General features: G+C 38.2%; 1 protein-coding gene across 1 annotated transcript in view; it reads left to right on the top strand.

Moving 5' to 3' along the window:
- prickle1.S (prickle planar cell polarity protein 1 S homeolog) overlaps positions 1-17,676 on the top strand; it is a 64,054-nt gene that overhangs the window by 30,788 nt on the left and 15,590 nt on the right. The window lies entirely within an intron of this gene.

The following is a 17,676-nucleotide window of genomic DNA, read 5'->3' as shown; positions in this document are numbered from 1 at the left end:
AGTTTCTCATATATCAATAGTTCTTTGTATCAAACAAATGTCTCTATTACTATATTGCGGTGTCAGTTTGTGGATCAGCCAACCAGAGGTCCCAAACTTTTTTAAATTTTGCAGGACACCCAAGGGCCAGATATGTAAGTTTCTGTCTTTGGAGAATGTCCTCTATTTACTTGATCCAAAAGCCTAGGATAGGTGGTATGGAATACATGTATTTACTATGTAATGGAACATTACGTTATTTTACCCTCTCATTTAAAAGCTGTAGTTTTGCTGGGTGATCAGCAGAGGGTGGTATACATCATCTGGGACACTGGTGAAACTGTAATGACGAAAGCTGGAAGTATGTGTTGGGGGTGTGCGTATTTAGGCTCATATAGGGTAATATTAATGGCCTCTTAGGTAAACTGTGACCTGCTTGTCAAGGGGTCATTGTCCATATTGTGTATTGTCCAAATAGGGCAGCTATATTATCTCCCAGATACAACAGTCCTATGACAGTACAGAGTTCCTTTGCACCTTTCTCATTTGCTTGTCACTTACTTATAGATTAGTGAGTATGTCCAGACCTGGTCATTTGATAACCTCTTTACAAAAGGTCATATTTGGCCATAACCTGGTAGTAAACATGGCTTTCTGCCGGCATTTGCCCTGTGCCTAGGACCAAATGGTCAGTTCAGTAATGGCCAAAGATAGCCAAATTCCCCATAGGTTTTTGATTCTTTGAACATACAGAGTATTGTCTGCATATACAGTAATATTCCTCTCAGAAATGTACATGTATGCAGATGACTGGCAGATGACGTGTTGCAAGTTTCCGAGAAGAACTTTATTCAAATTGAACAAATGAAGGCACTGTTCTATGTGGAACATTTTGTATAAGAAAATAAGTAATAGATTAGAAATTATTTCCCTTTTCCTGTAATAATAAAACAGTTCCTTGTACTCGATCCCAACTAAGATACATCATTAATTGATCCTTAATTTTGGGTTTATTTAATGTTGGAATGATTTTTTGTAGCCTTAAACGAGAAAAACCCGTACTAGAAAAAACCCTACGCCCGTACCCAGCGTAGACGAACCTCCCCCACAGCCTAACCCCCTAATTTTTTACTTACCCCTCTGTGCAGATCTGGCCTCGGGAGTTCAGGGGCGCCATCTTCTTTTTTGGTCTTCTTTGGAATCTGAGCGGAGTTTTGGTGCATGCGCAGTTGGAGTAAATTTCTAGTCACGAACGACTGTGCATGCGCCGAAAGTCTTTCAGCGCATGTGCAGTCGTTCATGACCGGAAATTTACTCCAGTCACGAACGACTGGAGTAAAATGGTCTATGCAGGGTAGGGACGTAGGAGTTTTTTTTCTAGTATGGGTTTGTTTCTCCTTTAAGGTATGGAAATCTAAATTACCTAAAGACCCTGTATCTGGAAAATCCACATTCCGCGTATTCTGGATAACACGTCCCATACCTGTATTGCTGGCAAAGCAGGACCCCAATCTTCACACAGAAAGGAAAAACTGCTACTTGAATTATACCTGAACCGAAAATAACTAATCGTGCTGACCGCATTGAACTTTGCAATATAATTTAAAGGGACAAACTGAAGATAAGTCGAGTTGAAATCAGCTGAGTGGTTTATGCTGATCTCTGTGCAATCACTGAGACTATATTGAATGACCTACTTAATGAGCACCCTGTTGCAATTTTGTTCTTAAAGTTCTCTGTAAAAGCTATGAAACGTTCCAAAGGGGGGAGCATTTTTTATTGGCTAATTAAGGTAGCCGTAAATATTTCCTGTGGAACATTTTAATTACAAATTAAATTGAAGGCAAAGGACCCATCTTTTGAAAAAGTTAACTTTTACTAGATGTTTAGTTGGGTGCAATTTTGGTAAATGTTTCCATCTGAATGTTAAAGCTTAGTTCTGAACAGCCCTGGTAGTGTTTTAGAATCCCATGTTTGCCTCTTATTTGTACCGGCACTTTGCAGAAAGGATGTCTAAACTTAAGCCCTTAAAAGGTGATTGAACAGCATGTTTCACATGCCCCCTAGCAGGTTTGGGCTGTTATGAGATTTTTAGTACTCTGACATTACATGTCAGCAATACACCTGCTATTATATCCACATTTTTACATGTTCATATTTAGAAATACCTCTTCCTGCTATAAATGCAATGGCAGTGTGAGGGGCCTATTGTTGCTCTGTGGCAATGTTTCAGAACCATTATCTCAGGAATCACAAATTAATTGTTAGAATCAACTTTGCAACACATATATAACTTAAATGGATACTGTCATGAGAAAACATGTTTTTTTTTTCAAAACTCATCAGTAAATAGTGCTGCTCCAGCAGAATTCTGCACTGAAATCCGTTTCTCAAAAGAGCAAACAGATTGTTTTATATTTAATTTTGAATTCTGACATGGGGCTAGACATATTGCTAGTTTCCCATTTGCCCCCAGCCATGTGACTTGTGCTCTGATAAACTTCAGTCACTCTTTACTGCTGCACTGCAAGTTTGAGTGATATCACCCCCCTCCCTTTCCTCTCCAGCAGCCTAACAACAGAACAATGAGAAGGTAACCAGATAACAGCTGCCTGTTAAAATAATAAAATCCAGGTCCCACTGCGACACATTCGGTTACATTGAGTAGGAGAAACAACAGCCTGGCAGAAAGCAGTTCTATCCTAAAGTGCTGAAAGCACATAACCAGGCAAAAATGACACACCAATGTTACTAAAAAATGTAATTATACATGGTAAAGTGAATTATTTGCAGTGTAAACAGTGTAATTTAGAAATAAAAACATCATAAAAATCATGACAGAATCCCTTTAAGGACCAGGCATGTACCTTGCTTTAATAACTGTTTCCCAATTTAGGAGGCAGTTTTGCCGTGTTCAGGGAGATCAAGGGGGGCTGTTATTTGCTTACTGTCCTATAGGTTTAGAATCCCTGCTGTATGGCCTGTGGCTCTTGCAAATAAATCAAAGTTTGACCTTTTATGCAGATAAGTGGGAGCTGACTTACTGCTTGCCTTGAAAGGACCCACTTTTTGCCCCATGGTAACCACACCCGTACCAGTTGCAAAATTATGTTTTTGTCATGTGAGCAGATGCTAGCAATGTGACCGTTTTCATTCATGTATAATTAAATCTGCATTGAATGAATGTTCTGTGCACACACTATAAGCTCAGCACTAAGACACTACTGTCTAAAGTAAAATAAATTGAAGTGTAACCCTATGCAGAGTATACATTCGTTTTTACTAAATATTTAGTTTAAAGGCTCTGTTCTGTCCCTGTGTACCTAATAGCTTAGCAATGAATCTCCCTAGAAGATCTAAACCTATGTAAAACAAGCTAAATGTTATTAGCCAGAGTTGCTACTTTTGGAACTGGCTCATTCACTCCTATGATTTGTATATATTTTGCTTAGCAAACACAATTGGTCCTATACTTGTTTCCTAGTTGTTTAACAAAGACATTTTTTTAAGTTTTTATGTAATTTTCTTGTTTACCGTATAAGGTAATATTAGCAAAAAATCCTTTTTTGTCCTTTCATTCCTGGTTCCCCCCGAGACCTAGTTAATGCAACATAAATGTCATTCAGAATAACTGGTAGTGAATGACTTTCCTTCATTTTAATTGCATCAGCAAAGAAGCATACCTTTGTAAAAACCCAAGCCTACTTCAATTATAATTCTTCTATGGCATCTTGCCACCTAGTTAATGTGGCCAGACAACAAATGGAACTTAGTCTAAAGCATTTTTGTCACAGCTCCTCTTCTGCAACAGAGTGGTTTGTGTGGCCTGGTCTATGGAAACCACAAGTCGGGAGCAACCTCAGAAAGCTCTCACATGGAGAAGCCGCAGAAGGAGTATCTTGGCCTCAGTGTTGCTATGTTGGCTGAACCATGCATGGACTCTAAGGCAGGGAGGCCATCAGCATATTGAATTCTAACAGGGCTTCAAGTTTTTTTTTAAAAAAAAAATGTAATTAGTTTTCAAGATTTATCATACTCTGTCCCTTTAAGAACTCAAATTCGACTATTCACCACCTAAAAGATGCCAAATTGCTGTTTAAGGGAGGGACTCCACAGGCGTTTTCAGTGCAATCCTACGCGCTGCGCAAAAATGCAGGCATTGAGTCGGATGCGACGGAAATAAGGTAAGCATCAAGAACGTTGGATGGTGTCACAACGTTCGTCTGATGCAACATGACTATCAGATGCAGACGCTGCACGCGTTGGATCGTGCCGAGATTGTCCGTGGAGTACATACCTAAGTCAATGGGAGACGTCCAGGGATCAATTTTGAGTTGTTTGCAGCCTTCCTGACATTCGAATTTTTTTCAGAGAAAAACTCAAATCATGTTTTTAAAACTTGAATTGAATTCAATTAGAGTTTTCAGGTCGATTACATTCATCCGAGTTTAAAAAATTCAATTGTTATTTAAAAAAAAAAAAAATATTATGGGAATTTAGGGGAGTTTTTAAAAACTCACAGGAATTCAAAATTCAACCCTTGATAAATCTGCCCCCCAAATGTTGTATGTACAGGGGCTCTGTGGGATTCTAATGGCAGTTTAGTGTTGACAAGGTGCTAATGGCATCATTTATAAGCTGTTTGTACATAGCATGTGTGCATAGTTATGTTTGTGCAGGGCAAAATAGTTTTACAACCATTCCATTGCAGCTAATATCCTTGCAAGCTGCCATTATTCCTCTCTACATTTATAGCTGTATGGTTAAAATAATAAGAATCATGCTTTTATTCAGCATAGCAAATAGTGGTTTAATGGAGGAGCCCTGCACAGAACAAGTTGTGACATGACAGAGCGGTGTAAAGGAAGAAATGTAAATGTAGGAGTGTGTAATGTGTGTGTATCTGCCTGTCTGCTGGCTATCCTATTGTTATGCTGCGCCAAAGCTGACACCTGTGTTTTTGCCATTGTGAAAATGAGCTGATAAACACTGGAAAATAAGTGGCACATTCACCTGTTTTCAATTCTAATCACCTTCTCCACAGATAGGATAGAAATTCCAGAGCAGAGCAACGCGACAGTTTATTGTATTGAATTCACAGAGTTCTGGTTTTCTCACCCTGACTGCTGTGCCCATACAATGCATCTATCTTGATGGATCTTTTGTATAGAGGTGACACTTCCAAGGAAGGAAGGAAACGCAGAAGCTAGGTAAAATGCAAATAAAGATGCAGCAGCACTTTGAAATCCAACTAGATTACTTTATAGGGGAAGGGAGTAGTAAGGCCAAATTCAGAAATTCAGAGTTTGTACCCTGGGGAGTCCATGGCATGCATGGGGTTAATCCCACCCTGTTAACTGTTTTAGGAATCGTAGTTATGGGATTATCCACATTTAGTAGTTTGCCAAGCACTTATGTGAATGCCACTAAATACCTGTCAGTCACACTTTTAGGTCAAACTTTACAGGGAAGAACTGTGTATTTTGCACTTAATGTGCAATGGTCACCACATCTCTTGTACAGTTTCAACTCATATTAACTCAAACTTATGGGTACTTAGCAACTAAAGGTGTGAATGGATTTTTAAAGGAGTACTAAACCCTATATATATATATATATATATATATATATATATATATATATATATATATATGCTGCACTTACTGTTTCAGCCTTAATTCACAGGAGCTGATGCTACAGCACTGAGCTGCCATGCAGTTTTAAACTATATTAGTTTAATTAATACGTCGGCCCCTAAGCTAGGTAAGTGACAGCAGCACAGAACATGTGCAGTGAATCAGCAGAATAAACAATGGGGAGCTACAGGGGCATCTTTCAAGGCAGGGCTAAAGGACTGTATTTGCCTTGGGCTGGCAGAACCCGCCTATATATTATGTGCAGCATTTTATCTTCTTTTTTAGGCTTTAGTTCTCCTTTAAAGGGGTTGTTCACCTTCCAAACACTTTTATCATTTCGCGTTGTTTTCAGATTGTTCATCATAAACAAATACTTTTTTTCAGTTGCTTTCCATCTATTATTTATTTTTTTACTGTATTCCTAAAAAATTAAAGTTGAATGTTCCAGTATGTAGTATTTCAGTCTGGCAGCTCAGTGATCCAGGAGCATTCTGAACTGATACAATTTGCTACATTTAGTTGATACCATTAGTTGATACATTTCTCTGCAGGATCTGTGGAATATTAGCAACTATTGTTTCAATTCTAACAACCCGCTTATATAGAAGCAGAGGGATTTTCCTCAGCAGGGGTAAAGATAACAAATATATCCACTAAATGTATCAATTAAGAACAATAACAGATTCATCAACCCCTCACCCCAGAGCTGCTTTAGAAAGTGAAAACTTTACACTTCAATATTAGAAAGAAAATATAAAGTAATTGGAAAAATGTATTTATTTATGGTGAACAAACCCCTTAACTACTATAGAACTGGGCCCATTATAGTCTGAGACATACACAGTGTTGCACACATTTCTCATCATATGATATGACATAAAATATCTAAATATAATATATAGATATATAAATATCTCAATGGGCACTGTATCCTCCAATTTCTGAAATAAATGCAGTGGATTTTGGGTGGCTCAACCTTAAAGCAAACTAGTATGTTCTATTTTAAACCAATCATCTGATGGCTGCATCTGTGGCTTATTCTTGTCATATAATTGAGGGGTTATTTACTAAACTCTGAATGCAAAAATTCGTGATTTTTTTTTATAAAATCTGACTTTTAAAAAATATTTTTTGGAATTTATTAAACCCCGAGGATGGGAAAAGTCTGCATCTGAAAATCTGGCATCTCAGACCTGTCAACGTTGCATATAAGTCAATGGCAGAATTCCCAATGATTTTTTGATGTGAGCTGGGTTTCGTGCAATACATCAGAGTTCTCTGGAATTTTCGGGTAAAAAAAAAATATTGAGATAAATTCGGACTTTGATAAATAACCCCCTTGGAGTCCCAGTAGTACGTTTAGCTGTTAAAAATGTAACTAATGTTTTTTGTTCATTAGTTAATAATGACCAGAATGGACAAAATTATTGGTTCATGTGGCAATCGTAAGGTTCATAGCCCTGGAGGGTAACACATTCCTTCCCTGTATGCTGATGCTATGGGCAGTGCAAGAAGTGTTGGCAAAAGTATCAAACTTCCAGACAATGATGTTATAATAATGCTGCTTACTGATTTGGATAAGAACATGTTAGAACAGCAACAGATATGTAAAAGCTGCCAAATGTTCAGCAAGGTGACAGCTATAAGGGACTGTCTCCATAATGACATTGGAGGGTGTGTGGGAGATGAAAGCAACTGCACTGCATTCCAGACATGTATTTTTCCTCTAACACATTTGTATGGGTTGAAACCTAATTGAAACATGTATAACAATCTGTATAACCCAAGGCTACAAAGAAATTCTTGTTTAAAATATTGGCTGACATGCTGTATATTTCCCACTGCAAAGCACATTCTTTTATGATTTCTGGGGGATCTGCAAGCATTTTGGGGTACTTTTTTTTTTTTTTTCAAATTATACACAGATTACTTTCCCCACAAAGAAAGTTTCAATTAACGTAGTTAATTCTCTGTAGGTTGATTGTACACATTTTATGGGGTTCTGTCTTGGCAGCTGTTGCTATCTTTGATTTTCGCTAGCGAATTTTAGCAATCAAAAAGAAGATGCACTATCGTTGCCTATTTTGCCTATGGTGGGAAATGATAAAGTTACATGAACGTATATGTTGCAGGAAATACATTACATTACACAAGTCCAGGGAACCTTAATAAAAAATAGAGTTGTTATATTGCCCTACACATGAGCCCACTGTATAGTTTATGTTCCATATGTTAGAAAATGGAGGGGGGAACCCGGTTACCCAAAAAAAAATCTACGTACCTTTGCAGGCTATCACTCTGAAAAAAGGAAAAGACGCCAGCATATTTTGGGACTTTTTGCACTAAAAATTGAGTAAGTCCTATGCACTCCATTGCATTTTGCCTGGTCTGAGCTGGTGAAGGCAAGTCTGGTGAATGAGGTAACGTTCAGTAAAATCCACATCATAGTGAATTTGCGGAGTTACGTCCATTCGCCAGGCATTTGCGTGCGAAGCAACATTAGCGTTTGTCTCCTTCGCTAACGAAGTGAAGCCTGCGCCCGTTAGGAAATCGGCAAAGTCCCCACGAGCAGTAACGCCAGGGAATTGACGCTAGCGTTAGCCATTTCACTCTTTAGGGAATCTGCCCCCATGTGTTTTTGAATAAAAAGTTTTTTCATAGAAACCTTTTTGCTGTATTTCTTTAGTGGTTGCTTGGCAGCATCTACTTATTTGATTATCAAGTTACAAATCTCATCAGGAAGATATGTTTGTTCCTTAGCAAATCAGACATTTATGTAAATTTCATTTTGAAGCTGTAAATGATATAACTAACTGATTTTGACGCAGAAACCATATCTAAAATAAGTGCAAAGTTTACATTTTAATCACAAGGGGAGGAAACCCCATTTCATTCCTGTTGCTGTTAAATAAAAAGTCTGGGAACCAAGACCTGACCAGTGGAAAGTGGCCATTCAATAAACTAAACTACATTTCAGCATAATGAAGCATGTGTTTCCACAATTCTAAATCATATATGAACTATTAAGACATTGCCATAGTAAATGTGACGTATGCCTTTTCATATGTTCAAGTAGAGGATATTGTAGGAGATGGCAAGTCTCCCATCCAGTCCTGTGATTACACCTCAACCTGTTGCCTTCCAAATGCTGTTAGACTACAACTCCCAGCATTCCACGAACAGCTAAAGCATACCAGCAAACCCTCAGCTTTATAGTTATTCATGTGGAAATGTCTAGAATTTGGTCCAAAGTCCAAGTTTCATATCTGAAATATTAGATCTATTACTAATACTTAGTAGATTCTTTAAAAAGCTGCTTGGCACAGGACAAAGGTGGCGCCTTGGAGAGTGCTTTAAAGTTCCCTATGGTTACACGGTGTGTACAATTGAGTAAAACATTAGTTTGCCCTGACCCTGAACAAGGATTCTATTGTAAGTTTCAGAAGGATCAAAACAGCTTCTCCGCCCTTGCAGTAAATATCTTGTTTCTGGGGTCCCCTGCAGAGAAACCCCACAGGGAACTGGTCTCATCCTTGAGTGCCTTTCTTCTTCTCATCCCTGTGATTGGATTGTACAGATTAGTGTGAGCTTGTGCTTGTTTTATTTTGTATTCTCGTTTTTTTTATACTTTTTCAGGTGCTGTGCAACTTTACTATTTATTATAATGGCTCAGCTACTGCCTGGACTGTGGTTAAATCTCTGTCTGTCCACATCAAGGCAAAACATACTTGTGTAGCATAATGAAGCTTTCTTCCAGCCAAATAACAGGGGCCTGGAGCCACTGTGTGTGGCAGCAGCTACTCCTCCTTTGATGGTTTTTTATTTTTTTAGATGTTTTATGGCAATTCTTTTTTTTTTTTAATGTCTGACTCAAAATAAGGAATGATTTGAAGCTGGCAGCCAGAATACTGTTACCTAACATGCTGCATGGTGTTACTATAGAAAAGCTTGGCTAATATATTTTCTTTTCATTCCGACTCCCTGCTAAGTGTACGGCATTTCCAACCTATAGACATTCCACTTGTTCAGAGAGAAGCGGTGTCCTGCTGGGAGTTTCATTGGAATGCAGGGGTGAGGGACTTCTTTAAAGCTGATTCAGGTTGGTTTCAGTTCCTGAATCCCATCAGTGTTCCTCATTATCCATCACACTGAGAGGAGAGGTGATACAAATGTTATCCTACTTTTTCTGTGTCCTGAAATGGTATATGGCCTGTGTTAAACTGCTTATAATAGCCTGGCTAGGGTGATGTAAGTATTTATAGGAGAAATAAAGGCTATAAAGTGTTCCCATTAGATTCCTCCCGTTAGACATCATTTTATCTAAATGTGTCGCATACAGACCATACTACATCTATAGTATGGTCCGTTTTATATGGATGAAGATAATTTTCAATACATTACACTGTCTTTCAAGCTTACCTATCATGCACGTCCAAATAACTGCACATGTAAATGTTGCAGATTTTCTGTCCTCTAAATACTCCACAATAAATAAGATGAATCCACTTTGAAGGTAATTTATTGCATTGGTGTTTTTCATGCTGATCTAAACTGGGCTTTTTGCTGGGGTCCCCCATTTCTGTTCTCTATATGTCTATATTGCTCCATTTTGTCGGGAACCAATTAACCTGCCTGTGCCTGAGGAAACTCAAACACAGGGAGAACATACAAACCCATGTTTGGTTTTAGTTCTCCTTTAACTTGTGCCTCCCATGTTGTAAAAGAAGAGGTGCATTGTTATATCAAACTAGTGAGCCGTGCAGAATAAGGCATCCCTGGAAAGCCAATCATCCCTTGTAGAATTGACTGCAAAATGGTTTCTCTGCTAATAGGTGATACATTGTGTTTCTGTTTGAAAGAGGTCACTGATTAAATAAATTCCAGTTGTTGTGTAGTGTTTATTAGGCAGCTTTGGCAATCTTTTCCCTGTGAATGTGAGGGCAGCCCCCCAGGTAAACCTGCTTGTGTTAGTTGTGTATATACCACCAGGTGTGATGCATTGTTAGGTGACCTTGTTGTACTTGTTTGGACAGAGCCTTGTGTAAATTCTCTTCCCAAATGTATTACCTTGGCTCATATATGTATTTATATATGTGTGTATGTGTGTATATATATATATATATATACAAACCAAAATCTTTTGATCGCGCACCCAGGCAAATTTATTTATTTTTTCGTGAGTGCTGGCATTTCCTGGAATTTATATATATATATATATATATATATATATATATATATATATATATATATATATATATAGTGAATAAAGTACCCCCTTTTGTAAAATATAGGGATATTATAAGTTACCGAGGAGTTCCATGACCATATAAAAACACGAGGCCGAAGGCCGAGTGTTTTTATACAGGTCATGGAACTCCGAGGTAACTTCTAATATCCTCATATTTTACAACTGGGGGTACTTTATTTATTATAATACACAAATTTCAATGAGTCATGTGACAGAAATGACATCAGAACTCACTGTTTATAACTGATGACATCAGAACTCACCGTTTATAAGGATATAATTTACAGGATATTCATGGCTTTTGTGTATATATATATATATATATATATATATATATATATATATATATATATATATATATATATATATATATATATATATATATATATATATATATATATATATATGTAGATATATATATATATATATATATATGTAGATATATATATATATACCTGAAGGGGTTAAATAGTTTAAACTGTATCGCAAGAGGGTGTATATAATTCATAGTAGCCTTTTAATGACTGAGGACTTTAGAGTTTAACAATATATATATTAAGTTAGAGAGAGAGAGAGGGGGGGGGGGGGAATATAACCGTGCAATGACAAAGCCCAAAATATGTATTCAGCTCAGTTGTTCTGCTCCATAGTTTAAGCATCTAAGTCCTTTTATCTCCTGTGCTTAAAGAACCAGTAACATAAAAAAAAACACTAATACAAATTAAACTTTCAAATCGTAATGTCTTTATTAAAAAACAACTTACCGAAACTCCACTTGCACTCCTCTTCAGAAATCGATTGGGCAATCCATCGTGCGGCGCTTGATTTCTCCTCCCTGCATTCCTTATAGGAGATGGCCAGGGATAAATATACTCCATGGATTGTACTGATTTGCTATTTATTTAGCCAAGTGAGCCAAACAGGTATTAAAGTGGTTAAGGAGGAATATGGGCTCCTGCTGCTTCCAGGTCAGCCAGTGACCTCACACACTGATGGGGGGCAAAGGTAGGCCAGATTTTTTGTCCAAATGAATACAATGGTTTGGGATCACACAATAGTAAGTTCTAGAGCAAATTGTCCTACACAGTTGTGTTGATGCCTTTATTGTGTATATAATTCCCCACATATACAAAAAAAAATGTAGTGCTAGTTTAGTGAACACTGTACTTAGGCTTGTTCCCATGAATCTGCATTTATTTCATTTTCTAACCAATGAACAGGAAAGGAAAGAAATAGTATTCAATGGGGAAATCTGAACAGGAGGCTTTTTTTCCTCAGCTTCTCATTAAACACACTTTGTGCCACCTTTGTGCTGTGTGCCGCTTTTTTATATGTCTTGTAAATACAGGGAAAAACCATTGACCCTTCTGGCTATGAGTGACTGTGAGCAGGCCAGGGCCCATTATAAAAACCATGTGCTAAAGTGGGAGTGGTGACAGTGCGTGTTGTAGTTTGTCTAATCCCAAAACAACAGGTTATACTATAGATTTACCAAGGGAGATAGTGTTTCATGTGCAGGAGTGCCCTTTAATTACTGTCACTAGCTGTCGTACACCTCCTCTTAATGCTTTGATTTCAGGACTCATGCAGATGTAAATTAGTTTTCATAAATGAACTGTAGCTTTGACGTGTTTGATCTATAGTACAGGTTTGGGACCTGTTATACAGAATGCTTAGGACCTAGGGTTTTCTGGATAAGGGATCTTTCTGTAATATGGATCTTCATACCTTAAGTCTACTAGCAAATCATGTAAACATTAAATAAACCCAATAGGCTGGTTTTGTTTCCAGTACCGATTAATTATGTATATATAGTTGGGATCAAGTACAAGATACTGTTTTTTTTTATTACAGAGAAAAAGGAAATCATTTTTAAACATTGTAAGTATTTAGCTAAAATGGAGTCTATGGAAGGCAGCCTTTCCATAATTCTGAGCTTTCTTGATAATGGGTTTCCGGCTAACAGACCACAATATTTGCATTAAAGGTTTAATAATATCAATTTGCGCACACACTGGGTATATTTCATGCAGTGCAAAAGCACCTTCTGCATCTCATTGAGTTTAATTCGACATGCCAAAAGTAGCAGCATAGGCACTACATGTACTCTGCTTTTAGGCAAATCCCTACTCAGTGGCAGTGGACAATTTTGGGCACTTTTGCACTGGCTGAAAAATGTCATCTGAAATCCAGCCCTTATGACAGTATGCAGCTGTATAAATGGTAGAGAAGGTAGAGCTAAGACAGGACCGAAGAATAGCAGACAGTCACTGCCCTTCACAGCCCTATTACTTTAGAGTACAAGTCTTCTAAAATGCAGACAATAGTAAGCTTGTTGTTTGTAAGTGCAGGTGCATTGTTTCTCTGTAGTCTGATGCATCAGGAGGTGTGTGTGTGACTTGGGGGCACATTTACTTAGGGTCCAATATCGAGGGTTAATTAACCCTCGATATTCGACCGTCAAAGTAAAATCCTTTGATTTTGAATATTGAAGTCGAAGGATTTACCGCATTTAGTACGATCGAACGATCAAAGGAAAAATCGTTCGATCGAACGATTCGAAGGATTTTAAATCCATTGATCGAACGATTTCCCTTCGATCACAAATTGGCTAGAAAGCCTATGGGGACCTTCCCCATAGGCTAACATTGATGCTCGGTAGGTTTTAGGTGGCGAAGTAGGTGGTCGAAGTTTTTTTTAAAGAGACAGTACTTCGACTATTGAATGGTCAAATAGTCGAACGATTTTTAGTTCGAATCGTTCGATTCGAAGTCGTAGTCGAAGGTCGAAGTAGCCAAAAAAATACTTAGAAATTCGAAGTATTTTTTATTCTAATCCTTCACTCGAGCTAAGTAAATGTGCCCCTTGATGTAGGAAACCAGACTGAAGGTTAAAAATGTGGAGATTCTCTTTCATTGTTTCCAATACGTGACCATAAGAGTTAAGGCCCCCTTAGATGTAAGGATTTTTTTTGATAAATGACCGATTTTAGTGCAATCCAACCAATCCTTCAAATTATCGTGAGGTTGGTGGGAATCGAACGATCGTGCATCTAACAATTTTTTGTCCGACATTGGTCAGAAAATTGATCGGCCAGGTTAGAAAATTTTCTTTGGTCACAGTGAAATCAATCTCTTGTCCAATTGTTTGCAGTGCCAAGCAGACAGCTACCCTCAGTTTTCCTAGCTTCAACTAGACAACATTGCTTGAAGTGTTTTTTTTTTTTGTAGTTGATGGACAAATCGTCCATCAAGATAAGCGTGGTCTTATTATAACGAAAAGTTCTTTTAAAAAACTTTACATCTATGGCCAGCTTAAGGGCTTTAGCACATGGGCTATAATGAGAAAACGCCAGCACCAATGCACTCGCGGCACTTTGATTTCTGAAGTCGCCCGAAGTTTCCTTGTGAGGCAACTTCGGGGCAACTTCAGAAATTGAAGCTCCATAAGTGCATCAGCGCTGGCGTTTTCTCATTATAGCAAGGGGAAGGCAGTTCGGGGAGATTGTCGACCCGAAGAAGAGGCGATTAGTCGCCAGGCGACTAAATCTCCCCGAATCTGCCCGTGTGCTAGCTCCCTTACACAACATCCCTTCTCTGTATATTGGAATTGAACTAGATGCAGTAAGTGCAAATTGTGGTCTCCATGATATGTTCCCCACTTCTATATTCAGAGCTGCATTGAACAAATTGCTTCAATGGCCCATTAAGCTGATGAAAAATGGATATTTTATACTTATTTTATATTCTAGAAGAAAGCTGTAGATGAACTACAGTAGAACCCCAATTTTACATTTTCCGGGGGACCAGAAAAACATGGTGTAAAATCAAGGAAAATGTAAAACCAGGAAAATGTATTCTGCATAATATATAGGTGGGATCACAAAACAACAATGTAAAATGAGGGAATTCTTAAAATAAGGGGATGTAAAATTGAGGTTCCACTGTAATTTATTGTTCCATGTGGTAGGCCACAGAGCCACAATACACTTGATACAAAACTTTGATTATTATATTATTATTTATAATAGAATATTTGTATGAAAGCTTCCCTCGCATGGAACTGACACTTCTTTGACATTTGGTTAACCTGAGAAATAACATTTTGTAAAAACTACTAATTTCAAATGAGCTTGTTTTCAAGTAATCACTGCTGTTTTTCTTGCCCTTGGTGCCATGAAATGGTGACTCCCAGTTATTGCAGTGGGCCAGGTTTAGGGTGCCATTAGTTTGCTGGCAACACAAAAGGCAGTTGTTGAGAAGCCCAGTTTTGCCTCACGCCTTTTCTTGTCCAAGTGTTCACCCTTGACAATAACAATGCATTTCAGTCAAAGCTGATTGTACAAGTCTCCCTCAGACATTTTTAAAGTAATCAGACATTCTTATAGCAGGACAATTAACTAGTTGGCTGCTCCTGCCTATTGTGACACAGGATTCTTAAAGGAGTTGTTCACCTTTAAACACTTTTTTTTTCAGATAGTCCACAAGAAATAAAGACTTTTTCCAAAGGCTTTATATTTTCTATTTGTGACGGGGGGGGGGTCACCCAATCATTTACTGTTCTAAATTGATACATTTAATTGGTACATTTGTTAACTTTGTCCCTGCTGAGCAGAATCCCAGAGCTTTATTAAAAGGAGCTGTTAGAATTGATACAATTGTTGCTAATATTACACGGGTACTGCTGAGAAATGTATCAACTAATTGTATCAACTAAATGCAGCAAATTTTAATAGTTCAGAATGCTCCTGGTAGTGATGTGCGGGTCGGGGTTTTCCCGACCCTAACCTCCCCTCCTTCAGCCCGTGCCGCCCGCACCCGTACTTCCGGGTTCCTTTTATAGACCCCTGCCAACCCGCACTGCCGCTGTAAAGCCGGAAGTCGGCATTTGAAGGGCCTCGAAGAGCAGTGCGAGGTTGACCCGAACCCACCTGACCGGGTCGGCCCACACATCACTTGCTCCTGGATCACTGAGCTGCCAGACTGAGACACTAGAAACAGGAACATTAAACTTTAAACTAACATTTTGAGAAAACAGTAAAAAATAAAACATGAAAAGCAATTGAAAAAATAATTTGTTTATGGTGAACTATCTGAAAACAACTAAACTGAAAAAGGTGTTTGAAAGGTGAACTACCCCTTTAACAAAAAACTCATATTGATGACATTTTCTATCTCTGTATAAAGCACTATACTGCACATGATGCTATATGTTGCACTCGGCTCTAATAACTGATTTTGGCAAGGTGGGAGTGCTGCTCTTGTTGGGTAGGAATACTAAGGAACTGCCTGTTCTGTCCAGCACTGGGCAGAAGTTTTCAGCTCTTTCTCAGCCCTTCTCTTTGTCTGTTACACAGGTGCAGCAAGTCATAACCCAGGTGGGCCTCTTCTTATTGATTCACCTGTGCCCCTGTGCACATTGTCTGACTCTGGATTCTGATGACAGGGTTTCAGGCAATTTCCTATTATAAAGGAGCCCAGAGGCTGTAGGAAAATGAGTTTACCCGATGGAAGTGGAATCCAGCTGCAGCAGGTTGTTTGCTAATAGCTGCTCTACAGGGGTCAGCATGTGGAGTTTCAGACATGGGGGTATATGTATCAAAACATGAAGTTAGAGATCACTACAGTCCGCTAGAGTGTAAGGGCGTATTTATCGAAGGATGAACTTTCACCCTTTGACAAATAAGCCTTTAAAAATCCCATAGAAATCAACGGAGAGTGGCGGTATTTCACTCTAGCGGATTGTGGTTATCTCTATCTTCACTGTTTGATAAATATACCCCATGGAATCATGCAGGAGCCTACCAGCTATAACCAATGCTGAGTGCAGCCTATATTTGTATATATATAGTGACTAAAGTACCCCTATTGTAAAATATAAGTCACCAAGGAGTTCAAAGACCATATAAAAGCATGAGGCCGAGTTCTTTTATACAGGTCATGGGACTCCGAGATTACTTCTAATATCCTTATATTTTACTATAGGTGGTACTTTATTTATTATACTACAAGTTTTTTTACAAGTATTATACTACTAAGTTTTAGTGAGTCATGTGACATAAATAACATCACTACTCACCATTTATAACTGATGACATCACTAGTCACCATTTATAAGGTTATCATTTACAAGATATTCATGGCTTTTGTGTATTTTATATATATATTTCTTCTAGAACAGCCATTAACAGCACCTTTTCCATTCGAATTAGTGGCGTTGGCCATTCTTTAGTTCTGTTTCAAATTCACACATACATTAAGTTTATTCTGATAAACATTGCCATTTTGAAATTGTCCGTCTTGTCTCATGAAATGAGTCACTTTGGGTCTCCTCAGTGAGTGTGGGCCTCGGCTACAGAAATAGGTCCCTGTTCTGCTGATATTAGAGCATCAGTAGAAAAGCTGTTCCGATTTTGCCCATTAAAGTGGAGTTTTCCCTTTTTATGTTAATAAGTTCCTTTGTGTTGCTAGTAATGTAACGTTTTCAAACAAAAGATCTCACTTTTACCTACTGACATCTTTGTTATGTGTATGTTGTGAGACCCAGTGTCTGGTCAGACCAGTTGGAACCCATGCAGTGAAACTTTGCTAAAGGCTGTGTAATTGTGTGTATTTGTGTGGAAGTGCCTTGTACTTGGTGGAACTGAGAAACCACTCTGAGGGACTGCGCGTTTCATGTATTATCACTGATTACATCAACACCTTAAATCTGACGCCTGGGGAAGAATTACTGCTGATCGAAGTCAATTTGAGTTGGGCTTGTATTTAGGAATGATTTTTTTTTTCCCATTTAGGCTGGTGGCACACGGTAAGA

The sequence above is a fragment of the Xenopus laevis genome, chromosome 3S (genome assembly GCF_017654675.1).
Source record: "Xenopus laevis strain J_2021 chromosome 3S, Xenopus_laevis_v10.1, whole genome shotgun sequence".
Classification (NCBI taxonomy): Eukaryota; Metazoa; Chordata; class Amphibia; order Anura; family Pipidae; genus Xenopus; species Xenopus laevis.
Note: the sequence above shows the minus strand (reverse complement) of the source record. Positions and strands in the feature narration are given on the sequence as shown.